The 13,285-nt window shown below is 37.3% G+C and overlaps 1 non-coding gene and 1 pseudogene across 1 annotated transcript; both read right to left on the bottom strand.

Moving 5' to 3' along the window:
- Positions 1-3,348: 3,348 nt before the first annotated feature.
- LOC123643654 lies at positions 3,349-4,516 on the bottom strand (annotated as a pseudogene).
- Positions 4,517-4,610: 94 nt separating this feature from the next.
- LOC123644251 lies at positions 4,611-4,744 on the bottom strand. Its single transcript, XR_006737068.1, has one exon. It is a non-coding gene; the product is annotated as a small nucleolar RNA SNORA22 (small nucleolar RNA).
- Between the last annotated feature and the right edge of the window lie 8,541 nt (positions 4,745-13,285).

Here is a 13,285-nt window from a genome sequence, read left to right as displayed (position 1 = left end):
TATATTTCAAAAAGTATTTGATATATCTATTATGTCTATATTTTAGCTAGGTACCAAGAAAATAATTACTACTTATAGACAAATTATAACCAATTATGATTCTTAGTTATGTACAAATCTGCCTAAGATGAAAGTATCCTGAATCTAAAAATGTAATGACAGTATAATTTTTCATTTTGCATTAAATACTGTTGGATGTTATAAATTTCTATTGATGTAAAATATAAAGTGCATGACATTTATTCTACATCAGTTTTTATATAAAATTTTACTTTCAGATTGAGCACATTTCCATTTGCATTCAGGTTCAGAGAAACAAAATGGGAGTCATACTTAATTATCATGTAGGCATCCGATAAGAATATAATTTTATATAACTGATAGAATAAATTATTTTAAATTATTTTAATGTTTAAAAACATAGCATGTTTTAATGTTTAATGTTTAAAAGGACCTACTAGAGTGAATCTCAGAAAAGTTTTCCTAAGAATCTTTCCTGATAAACAAATTTTTATACTTAGTCTCATGGCAGGTATGTAAGTCTATAGAGACAAACAAAAAGAATCATGGAAGTGTATTTTGTAAATAAAAATCATTAAAAGTTCCTATTAAGAAGCAATATGAAACACAAAAAAATTTCCACACACTAGAGATATCCTTTACAGCATGTAATTTGTTGTAGTAGGAAATAATGAAAGTAAACTAAAAGACCAATAACACATGGCACAGAAACACAATGGAATAATGCACCATTTTAAAAAGTGATGACTGTCAAAAGGAGTAGCCTAGGAAATGTTATAACATTAAATAAAAAATCAGGATGCAGAATTGTATGAAGCTGAATTTCAACTATATAAAATAACTGAGCAGAAAGAAGACATAAAGAACATTCATTGAAATAGACATTTTCTCTGGACAGTTAAATTACAGGTGATGTTACTTTTCTTCTTTACAGATGTCTATATTTTCTAAATTTCCTATAAATGTATATTTCCTAAATAGAAAAATTATAATATTTAAAAAAATAGGAATAGTAATTAGCTACTTGTAGTTCTCGTGAGGATTAAATAAGATATTGGGTGTGAAATTCTCTAGCACATACTGTTTCCTTAGAAATATAAGAGACATGGTGGCTTCCCTATCTAGCAATCAGAGTTGCTTTTTTATTATTGTCAGAAGGAAGTAACAAAAATTCATCCCTGCATGCTGCATAGAACCAAATTCTGTAGCCCTGCCTATATGCATGTTCAGGGATGTTCGTTGAAGAATTGTTTTAACAGCAAACAGCAGGAAACAAATGATCACAACAGAAGATTGGTTAAATATATTTTGTTCATCCATACAATGGAATACTAGGCAGTCATTAAAAAGAATGAAGTAGATCTGTAGGCATTTAAAATGAAGTTATTCATGATATAGCTATAAGTGAAAGCTAATTGCTAAACAGAAAGTATTGTATAATCCTGGCTTTGTCAAAGACAAAATAAAACCAGAAATTCTTGTATTTTATATACATGGACCTGATACAATACCCTTTTAAGGGGATAACAGGTGACATAACTGAATCTCTGATTCTAAAAATCAGGAAAACACTAAAGTATCCAACCGTTTTTAGGATTTTAATGTTTAAAAACAGCATTGTCCAGATGTTTTTACCTGTAGTATCGCCAAGACACCAGTAATTTATTAAGAATAATAAAGTATCTGTCAAGACTCTTGGGATTCAGATAAAAGAAATGCACTTGAGCTAATTTATTATATTAGAAGCTGTGGAATCTCAGAAACAAAGGCTGAAATGCAAAGCCTCTGGAATAATCTCCCTGATCAAAGTGTTTTTGTATGCCTGAGGTCTTAGACCATGCTGTACAGTTTGACAAGGTAGGTTCATCCTAAGGATGTGACTTATGGTGAATACCTACCTCTTTTTGCTATGGGATGGGAGGGGTTTGAGCCTATGTGACTGACCCCCAATAAAAACCTTGGACCTCTAGGCTCAGGTGAGGTTCCCTGTTTGGCAAGACTTCGTACATGTTGTCACACATCATTCCTGGAAGAACAACTTCCAGCAACTCTGCTGGGAAAGGACACCTGGGAGCTTGCTTCTGACTTCTCCCATACTTTACCTCCTGTGTCTTTTCTCTTTATTGATTCTGATCTATATCCTTTCACTGTAATAAGCTGTAACAGTGAGTCCTTCTAACACATCATCAAGCTTGAGGGTGGTCCTGGGGACCTGACACAGGAATGAACTGAACATTTGTCAAAAGTGCAGTTGCTCTCCTCTTCCTGGGACCTACATACATGTTAAGCCATCCTTCCCCCCAACGACAAGTTATGCTCTACCCATATACACCTGCCCACAGGTCCTTAATTAGAAGGGTGCTAGTGCTGGAAGGTGATTTAATCTAACCTTCACAATCTATAAATGAGTAAATTAAGGCTGAGAAGTTCTTTTCAATGATCTCTATGCATCTGGATGTCAACCCATATCGAGTTAAGTTGATTCTTCCATTATGTTCTTACTACAGGAGCCTAGAATAATTCTCTGGCTGTGTAATTGTGTAAGGACAGTTTAACTTGCACCTATTCTGTGGTAGCTCTGTGCTTATATCTTGGGCTGCTTGGAGCCATGGTACTGACCCTTGATCAGCATGGGAAAGGAATATGCTAGCTAGCGATTTCTAATGTAATGTGCACTTTGACATCCAAAACTCCCCTGGAAGTATCCTGTACCAGCTTCTCCATGTTGTTTATTGAAAATATATAGATTGATGGTTTTGATTTTTAGACTTGATCACACGGGCTTGTTTTTGCTGTGTGATCAGTGCAGTATAAAAGACCCTTCGGTAAACTTATGCCTTCTGTATATTAGTTTTCTTAAGGCTGCTGTAACAAATTACCACAGACTCGATGACTTAAAACAACAGAAATTTGTTCTAACAGAGTTCTGGAGGCCAGAAGCCCAAAATCAAGGTCCCAGCAGGGCCATACTTCCTCCAAAGGTTCAAGGGGAGAATTCTTGTTGTATGTTTTTCAAGGAATAGTTAATAAAAAGACAGATAACATATGCTTATCTAACATGTAATTCTATGTCACTGCAGCTAAAGCAAAACATCCTGCTCACTGGGTAAAAAGGACCTGCTTTTATGTGTGTGTACTTCAGTGCAATTTAAAAAATACTGTAATTATAATTTCAGAACTTCAGAATTTGAGTAGGTGCCAGTGTTCTCTCCTTTTTTTCATGTGAGAAAAGAAAACCACTTGAAACGTGGACGAAAATTCCACAGCTATCTTCCTCAGGATCACTTTGTAGAGTCTTAAAGATTCAGATACAGGGGAAGCTTCACTTCAACCTTTTAGAGAAGACATTCCAGCTCGTGTGATCTCAGCAACCAAGAGAATGTTTGTGGCAATCACAGTGCAGGAGTGAAGAAGCTGTTTCTTCACACAATAGTTATCCCATACGCCTACTTCTGCTGCTACCATTGGCTCACCTGTGTTCAAGTCCACACCCCCAAGTTGACTTGATTCTGAATGTTTAGCCTGAATTTTAACTAACGTTTCCTGAAGGTCAGAATCAAAGTTCTGAGCATGAACCTTGAGAATAATGAGCAATGCATCAGCAAACACTTGAACTCTAAATTGGGCCCTGCCCTCTACACTGGGCTTATATTTAATCAGGGCTTCTGCCATTGCCACTTACGCTGCACCAGCACCTGGAACCACACAGCCACCATCAGTAGCATTTTTGACAGTCCTCAAGCCATCTCTCACTGCATCTTTGATTTGAGTGAATGCGTGCTTATTTGGTCCTTTGACCAATAATGTGACAGAGCAAGGATTGTTACATTTGTCAATAAAGGGAACTTCTCTTCTCCCGTTGTATACTCATAGACAAGTCTTGCATGTCCCAGTCAAGATTTAGGTCGTCAAAGAAATGACCGCAAACAGAGTCGGCCTCTCCATGTTTCTCCTTTTAGTTCTGTGCAGAGCCACTATGCCTTTTTTGCAAGAGCATCTAAGGAAAAGGGGTCAATTCCCTTTTGATTAATAACAACAAATCCTTTACCTGAATCACCACAGACTTTCTTTTTCAGTTGTATTATTTTTTAACTCTATCTTCACTGAATTTTCTTTTGGCTTTTACTAGTTTTTCTTTATCTTCTGCACTCTTGTATAAAAAAGCCAGGATTCACTTCTGGTTCTTCATATTCTAATGACACATTGCATGTGAGGATGTACGCATCTTCTACTCTTTTCTTCATATCGGAATAATGGGCTCCATGATCCAAAACAAGCACTCTGATTAAGCTTGTATCAGTTTCAGATTTATGTTTCCTCTCCATTGACCTCCATGAAGAGGTCAGTAGGTTCACCTTGTTTTTTAATGGCCAAAATGGAGTCCACTACAGCCTCTGTTAAGACATCTGCAAGTTCAGCATGAACTTTAGTACGAAGAGATGTTTTGGCCACATCTGTAAGTGTTTCCCTGTCCATCTCTCCGCTTACTTTGACTGGTTCCAAAAAGTAAAGGGCCTTTTCGTTTGCAGCTTCAAATCCTTCAGTGATTATTCTGGGATGAAGACCCTTTTAATACAATCAAGGTAACATAATGTGCTGGCTTTCTGAATACATCTGAAAGGATAAATACTCTTTTCAATGCAGAGGAAAAGAACAGTCATTGCTCCAGCACAGTGTCAAAGCCAAGGGAACTATAAAGCTCCCTTGGGTGTTCACTGTACAGTCATGGGGAGAATTCTTCCTTGTCTCCTCCAGCTTCTGGTGGCTTCTGGCATTCCTTGGACTGTAGATGCATTGTTCCAATCTCTGCCTCTGTCATCACATCATATTCTCCTCTGTGTGTCCTTTTCTGTCTCTTGTAAAAATATTCTCATTGAATTTAGGGACCCTCCTAATCCAATATGATCCCATCTTAATCCTTACTTTGTTACATCTGCAAAAACCCTATTTCTAAATAAGATCACATTTGAGGTTCTGAGTTTGGGGGGCAATATATTCAACCCACTACCCTCAGCTTCCCTGAGACTAAGATTTCTTGCCCACGTTTTGGTGGTTTGCATCCTGGAGATGAAGCACATCCCTGTGACTGAGAGGATCTGAAACCACACCTGGATGTTCTGATGTTCTAATGCTTTCCTTTGCTTTCTTGCTCCTGCTACTATGTGTGCTTTCTTTGCCTGTTATAAATATTTTATGAGTTTATGTTGTTAGAGTTCCACGAGTCCTTTCAATTTTTCTACCCAGTATAAATTGTTGCAGTTTTATTTTTAATTACTCTTGATTTTTTTATTTTCTAATGAAGTTGTCTTTATTTTGAATCTTTCCTGTTTTGGTAGAAAAAGCATTTGGTTGTAGATTGTGAAACCTATTGCTAATCCTCATCTACAACACACAAAGCATGTGACATTCAGCAAATCATTTGAACTTCAGGTTTCTGAGCTAAAAAGTAGTTTATATGAGCCTAAATGATTTTTGACATCCCATCCTGTTTCAGTCTGGGTGCCCTGAGAGCAGATGCCAAGACAGAAATAGAAATGCAAGAAATTTATTGGAGGGAAATGCGTGTCAAAGTTAAAGAGGTGAAGGAGCCGAAGTAAGCAGAGAGCACTGCAGTCTGACCCATGTGAACGAGGAGGGGAAAGGAATTAGAATTCATTAGTAAGAACCTCAGACTTCAGCACAGCTTTGACAAAGTCTCAGCAACAAACATTGGAGAGTCTCAGAACAAAGATTGTCCATTAGAAGAGTCCTGCATTGGGCAGCAATGGCCTGGCTTAAAACCCCCAATGTATAATAATTAGCTAGGAGCAACCTAGGAAGAGTGTGGCCTCAGCATGAACACTGAAGAATCCCAACATTAGCTGGTGGGAGTCAGCTAACTACACATCTCACAGAAGGTTCTATCCTGAAGGAAATAGTGAATGGCATACCTCTAGGACCACTACAGTTCCAAGATCTGAAATTCTGAGATTATGATGATTCCTCTTTTTCATCAGAGAGAGAGAGAGGGAGAATTGTCCTCAATTTCAATCCATCTAGCTCTCAATTTTGAACACCATAGGCCAGATTTGCTAGGAAATTGTATTGTGAGTGTCCCTGCTTGCTTCAACCTGAACCGTCCCATGTGATGTAGATTTATTTTTCTTCTCTCTCATACTCCTATCCTGTCACTTTGAAACTCCATCCAACACTTCCCGTCCTTTTCTTCTACTAGCGATATGATAGATAATCCTGTGAAGCTTAGCAGCACCATTTCATATTCTGTTTTTATAAAGAAGTGCGTCTCAACCTTGGCTGTACATTAGAATCATCTGGGGAGCTTAAAAATTGTCCAATGCCCAGGACATACCCCAGATCAAGTACATCAGAATCCCTGGGGGTAGGACCAGGCATAAATATGTGTTAAGGCTGTGCGGGTGATCCAATGCGCAGGGCAAGGTTAGGAGCTCTGCTGCAGAGGCTCATAGCCCAGGGGAAAGAAAATGCACAGGCTACATTAATAAAAACACCCTGGCAGCAATATATCATTTTTTTTTTCTTTTAAAGAGGCACGTAACTATTTCTCTTGCTTGTTTTTTGAATTAGAAATAGGGACACTAATTTCATTCACTAAGGGCAATACAAAGTTCTTACAAATTATCTCCCGCTGTTTGTCATTTCAGAGTCTGCCATGCAACATGTTCACAACTCAATTCTGTTTTTCTGACCCATTAAATTATTATTTTTTTCTGTTTTGTGTTTAAGGGAAGTTATTTTTCAATAATAATGAAGTTTTTAAAATCTTTTTGAGACAATTTCTATAATGCTTTTGTGTGATTGGAGTGGTAGTCCTAGTGGGAGAGTTGAATTAAAGTAGTTTTTCAAGCAACGTTGGACAGTTTTGGATGGGACTTGTTTGTTCAGTTTTATGCTATCCAGCATAAGATCACTGCTATCAGAAAAGACACACTTATATTCATTGGTTTTCATTCAGTAAGCAGGTATTTATTGTGAGCCTACGATTTCGTGGGCACTGTGCTTGGGATTAGCCGTGCAAAGATGAGTAAAAGAGGTTTGGTCTATCGATGTGGAGATGGTTAATGAATTTAGGGAACATCCTTACAGTGGATATGACTCTAACTTCCAAAGAGTAAGTTAGATATATACTTACAACCCTGGGAAGTTTATCATAATAGTGCTCTTAGGCATTTATAGTTTATTTCTTTAAAAAATATTTTATTTAAAAACTGTGTGTGTATGTATAAGCATATTAAAAAAATTTTAAAAGTTCACACAGAACAGTGGTTATAAATGGAGATTGGGTTAAAGCTGGAAGAAGGAGTCTCTTTTTTTTTCTTTTAAAGAACATTAGGATTGGAGTTTCCTGGTATTTTTGAAATTAAAAAGATATCTATGAAAGAAATAATTCTATTTCTTTAAGGAATTAAGAAATAATTTCAAGATATTTTAAAAGGGTTTTGCCAATACATTCAAAGGTGTTTTCTTGGATTCCCTGCAAATATGTATATAATTTAATAACCCTCATCCTTTCCTATTACCCCTGCTTTCATTTGAAATAGAGACTCTAAATTAAAAAAAAAAATTAACTTCTTTACAATGCATATGAAACTAACTTGTAGAAATTCAAGAAAAAACATTGCTCCTTTCATGTTCCTGATGGAGGTTATTAGAGATTTTTCTTTTCTGCTCTTGGTTAGTCTAGCCAGAGGTGTGTCTATTTTGTTTATCTTTTCAAAGAACCAACTTTTTGTTTTATTAATCTCCCTTATGTTTTTTTTTTGTTGTCCTTTTCATTTAGTTCTGATTTGATCTTAATAATTTCTCTCCTTCTGCTGGGTTTGGGGTAGGTCTGTTCTTCTTTCTCCAGCTCTTTGAGTCTATTCATTAGGTTGTCTATTTGTAAGTTTTCTGTCTTTTTGATATAGGCATTTATGGAAATAAATTTTCCTCTCAGGACTGCTTTAGCTGTGTCCCACAGATTTTGATAAGTTGTGTCTCCTTTGTCATTTAATTCAAAGAATCTTTTGATTTCCGTCTTGATTTCTTCATTTATAAAATAACCATTCAGGAGAAGGTTGTTTAGCTTCCATGACTTTGAGTAGGAATGAGAATTTCTGTTAGGGTTCATTATTACTTTTGTTCCACTGTGATCTGAGAAAATGCATGGTATAATTTTTATTTTTTTAATTTTTTTAAGACATGCTTTATGTCCTAGGATATGGTCAATCTTAGAGAATGTCCCATGGGCTGATGAGAAGAAAGTATATTCAGAGGATTTTGGGTAGAATGTCCTGTAGATGTCAGTCAGGCCCATTTGTTCTAGCATTCTGTTTAAGTCCATTATTTCTTTGTTTATTTTCTGTTTGAAGGATCTGTCCTGTACTGTCAGCAGCGTGTTAAAGTCTCTGGCTATTATAGTATTGTTATCTATCATTTGGTTCAGATCAAGTAGGGTTTGCTTTATGAATCTGGGTGCACCTAAGTTGGGTGCACATATATTAAGTATAGTTATGTCTTCTTGTTGAATTGTACCCTTCACCAGTATATAGTAAACATCTTTGTCTTTCATTACTTTTGTTGATTTAAAAACTAAGTTATCGGAGATTAAAACTGCCACGCCAGCTTTCTTTTGGCTTCCATTTGCTTGAAATATCGATTTCCACCCTTTTATTTTCAGTCTAAATGCATCCTTGCAGGTTAGATGAGTTTCCTGAAGACAGCAGATACTTGGCTTGTATTTTTTTATCCACTGGGCCAGTCTATGTCTCTTGAGTGGGAAATTCAAGCCAAAAGAAGATATAAGAATGGCTAACAAACATATGAAAAAATGTTCAACATCTCTAATCAGGGAAATGCAAATCAAAACCACAATGAGATATCACTTAACTCCAGTGAGAATGGCCTTTATCAAAAAGTCCCAAAATGATACATGTTGGCATGGATGCGGAGATACAGGAACACTCATACACTGCTGGTGGGACTGTAAACTAGTGCGACCCCTGTGGAAAGCAATATGGAGATACCTTAAACAGATTCAAGTAGACCTACCATTCGATCCAGCAATCCCATTATTGGGCATCTACCCAGAAGAACAAAAGTCATTCTATAAAAAAGACACCTGCACCCTAATGTTTATAGCAGCACAATTCACAATTGCAAAGATGTGGAAACAACCCAAATGCCCATCAATTCATGAATGGATTAGTAAAATGTGGTATATGTATACCATGGAGTATTACTCAGCTATAACAAATAATGGTGATATGGCATCTCTTTTGTTCTCCTGGAGAGAGTTGGAACCCATTGTATTAAGTGAAGTATCCCAAGAATGGAAAAATAAGCACCACATGTACTCACCATCAAATTGGTTTCCCTGATCATCACCTAAGTGCACATTTGGGAATAACACCAATTCGGTATTGGACAGAGGTGGGGGGTGGGGGGAGGGGATGGGTGTATACCTACATGATGAGTGTGATGCGCACTGTCTGGGGAATGGACACGCTTGAAGTTCCGACTCGGGGGGATGGGGGTGGGGGGAGGGGATGGGTGTATACCTACATGATGAGTGCGATGTGCACTGTCTGGGGAATGGACATGCTTGAAGCTCAGACTTGGGGGGATGGGGGGCATGCGCAATATATATAACCTGAACTTTTGTACCCCCATAATAAGCTGAAATAAAAAAAAATTAAATTAAATAAAATTAAAAATAAAATATTTTAAATTATTAAAAAAAAACATTTCTCTCAGAAAGGAATTTGCTTATGCCATTGTGAAGCTGACTAGGCAAATTCAAATCTATAGGGCATGCTGTAAGGAGAGGCAGGCTGCAAACCCTGGGGTAGTAGCTGACACTAGAATTTTTTCTTCCTCAAGGAAACCTTAGCTCTGCCTTTCAAATGATTGAGTAGGCCCACCCAGATTATCAAAGATAATCTCCTTTACTTAAACTCAACTGGGCCGGGCGCGGTGGCTCACACCTGTAATCCTAGCACTCTGGGAGGCCGAGGCAGGAGGATGGCTTGAGGTCAGGAGTTCGAGACCAGCTTGAGCAAGAGCAAGACCCTGTCTCTACTAAAAATAGAAAGAAATTATCTGGACAACTAAAAATATATATAGAAAAAATTAGCTGGGCATGAGGGCGCATTCCTGTAGTCTCAGCTACTCCAGAGGCTGAGGCAGGAGGATTGCTTTAGCCCAGGAGTTTGAGGTTGCTGTGAGCTAGGCTGATGCCACGGCACTCTAGCTCGGGCAACAGAGTGAGACTCTGTCTCCAAGAAAAAAAAAGAAAAAGAAAAAGAAAAAGTTTAAAAAATATATATATAATAAAAAAAAGTCAACTGATTTGTAGATGTTAGTCACATCTACAAAATATCTTTACAGCAACACCTTAGGGTTAGTGTTTGAAAAACTGGGACAATATCCTAGGCAAGTTGATATATAAAATTGACATCATGATCCACTCTTTGTCAACTTGGCACCCATACTTAATCTCCAAATAAAGATAATAACAAGAAGCCTGAGCAACAGTGAGACCCCTGTCTCTACAAAAAAATTTTAAAAATTAGCCAGGTGTGGTGGCACACACCTATAGTCTCAACTGCTTGGGAGGCTGAGTCAGGAAGATTGCTTGAGCCCAGAAATTTGAGGTCGCAGTGAGCTATGATGAAACCATTGCACTCTGGCATTTCAACTTATTTAGTGTATGACGCCTTTTGGTCCGTGTTTCTCCCAACCAAACAAACTGTCAGACCCTTTTTAACCCCTCAAGCTAAATCATTGAGTCCAGAACCTCTGTTTGTGAGCCCATATCAATAAATTCAGCCTGCTCAAACTTTATATTTCTTCCACCATAACCCCACACCCTTAATATTTTTTCCCACACATACTCTCCAGATTTATGTCTTTATAAACTGAAAAATCATGCAGTTCATGTGCTGTGTATAAACACATACTATTGGGTTGCATTTATATCTCACCCATATAGGGGTGGCTGGGACTTGAGTCTAGTTTTAGATCCAGAAGCAAAGGTAGGGATGCCAGTAGTAAGTTTTGAGAAGTATCAGTAGTGCCTTGCAAGGCAACTGCCTCAGAAGAGGACATTATAGGTTCTTCAGGCAAAGCAGGGTTAACTTCTGTAGACAGGAGTTGAAGGGGTATTTCTACTGGTAGAATTTAGGAGTTCAATGCCCCCAGCTTCGTTAGGATCTTCCCAAATGTCCCCATTCCAATGATCAGGAACCCATTTTTTCCCGATCAATACTTTCATTTTAAAAGAAGACATCCAGTGAAATTGAGAATTCAATTTGCATTGTAATTTAGCCACTTGTGTAATGAGATTCTTGGTTTGGTTTTCATAAATTCCAGCCCTACAGCTACAGGCAATGAGAATTTCTTTCATGCCAGACCTAGAGACTTTGAGGTCATTTATACAGAGCTCGAGCTGGGAATTTAAATCCCTGAGCTCATCCTTTTCTTTCCCCACTTTCTCCAGTACAATTAGTAGCAACCAGCCAACCTCATTATACTCTTTAGTTTGACCAAAATGTTCAAGGTATCAAATACATAGTCACCCAGAACCTCACCTTCTGTAGATATTTGATTAGGAGTATCCAGTGGTAAAGTTTTGCATATCTCTATTGCTATACCACACTATGGACTACAAGTATGCTCTTTACCACTGGAAACAGAGTCTTTAGTGCTTTAAGTTTAATCAGATTAGAGAACCAATTCCAGAAAATCCTGAACTAATCTTAACAAAAACTCATTCTTAAGATTCTGAAGCACTTAGGCACGAAAATCTGTATTAGTCAGAGTTCCATGAGTCAGAGAAAGTTATTTATTTACTTACTTATAATACTTATTTGCTAATTTTTTGCTTGCTTATTGTAAAGATTGGCTTATGTGATCAGTCTCCAGAGAATAAACCTCCTATCACACCTAGGGGTTTATGAGACAAGAGTCAATGAGACACGAGTAGTAGAGACAGGAGTGGGGATGGATGTAATTGTCTGAATGTGCAGGTGAAGAAAAAAGTATTATGAAGAATATTGGGAAGTTAGAATCATTTTTTAAAAACCAAGTTTTAAAAATTGTCTTAAAAATATAATACTCTGGTTTCTCTTCAGATTGTATAAATCTTTTGCTTTTTAAAAACTGTCTTAAAAATATAGTAGCTTAGTAAAGTTTTAAAAATAGAGAAAAATACAAAGAAGAGAATAGAGATCACATACAAAGCTAATACCAAGAGATTACCATTATTATTATATTGATATACACCCCACTATATTGAGAATAATATAACAAACTCCTACCATCCAGAGTTTTAAAATATGTGCGGTAAAGGATTAACTTAGTGGACTTGTGGTGTTTAAATCCTGCACATTCCAAAGAAAGGACAGGCCTTTCATTGGCTCCTGGGGCATAACCTATAAGCCTTTGGAACATTCTGCCTGATAAGAGTGCCTGAATACCTGGGCATTGGGTCATGCTGAATAGTTTATGCTAACAATGTGATTTATGGTAAATGCCTGTTTTTGTTCACCTGGGTCCTGGGCTATGCTGTATCAGTTTGACCTGGGGTGGCAGGCCGAAGACTGAATAGTTAAGATTGGTCATGTGGGTGCTGATCTTAGGCACCAAGGCTTAGGTGAGTTGCCTCTGTTGGCAATACTTTGTACATGTTGTCACATGTTTGCTGGGAGAATTAAGCATTGTCTGTATGACTTCATGGAAGACGACAACTGAAAGCTTGTGTATGGTCACTCCTGGATTTTGCCTTATGTATCTTTTATGTTTGATGGTTTGAGTCAGTGTCCTTTTGCTGTAATAAACCATAAACACGACTATAACAGCTTTTGTGAATCATCGAACCTCAGGGTAGTTTTATGGATTCTCATCACAAACGTTAACGTTTACCATATATACTTCCAACATTTTTTATTTAAAGATATATTACAGAAACAGTTGAAGACCCCCGTATTTCCCCTCTTGATTTCATTCCCTTCTCCCTAGTTCAGAAGTAGCCATAATTCTGAGGTTAATGAATGTTCTTTGTTTCTGTTTCATATGTATATATGAAATTTATATATATATATACACACATACACACACATATATATACACATATATATATATATACACACACACACATACCTATATATATATATAAAAGACTGGGTCTCTCAATGTTACCCAAACTGGACTCAAACTCCTGGACTCAAGGGGTCCTCCCAACTCAGTCTCCCAAGTAGCTGGGACT

This window comes from Lemur catta, chromosome 8 (assembly GCF_020740605.2).
Source record: "Lemur catta isolate mLemCat1 chromosome 8, mLemCat1.pri, whole genome shotgun sequence".
In the NCBI taxonomy this organism is placed as follows: domain Eukaryota; kingdom Metazoa; phylum Chordata; class Mammalia; order Primates; family Lemuridae; genus Lemur; species Lemur catta.
The sequence above is the reverse complement of the archived record's forward strand: the minus strand, read 5'-3'. Positions and strand labels throughout refer to the sequence as shown.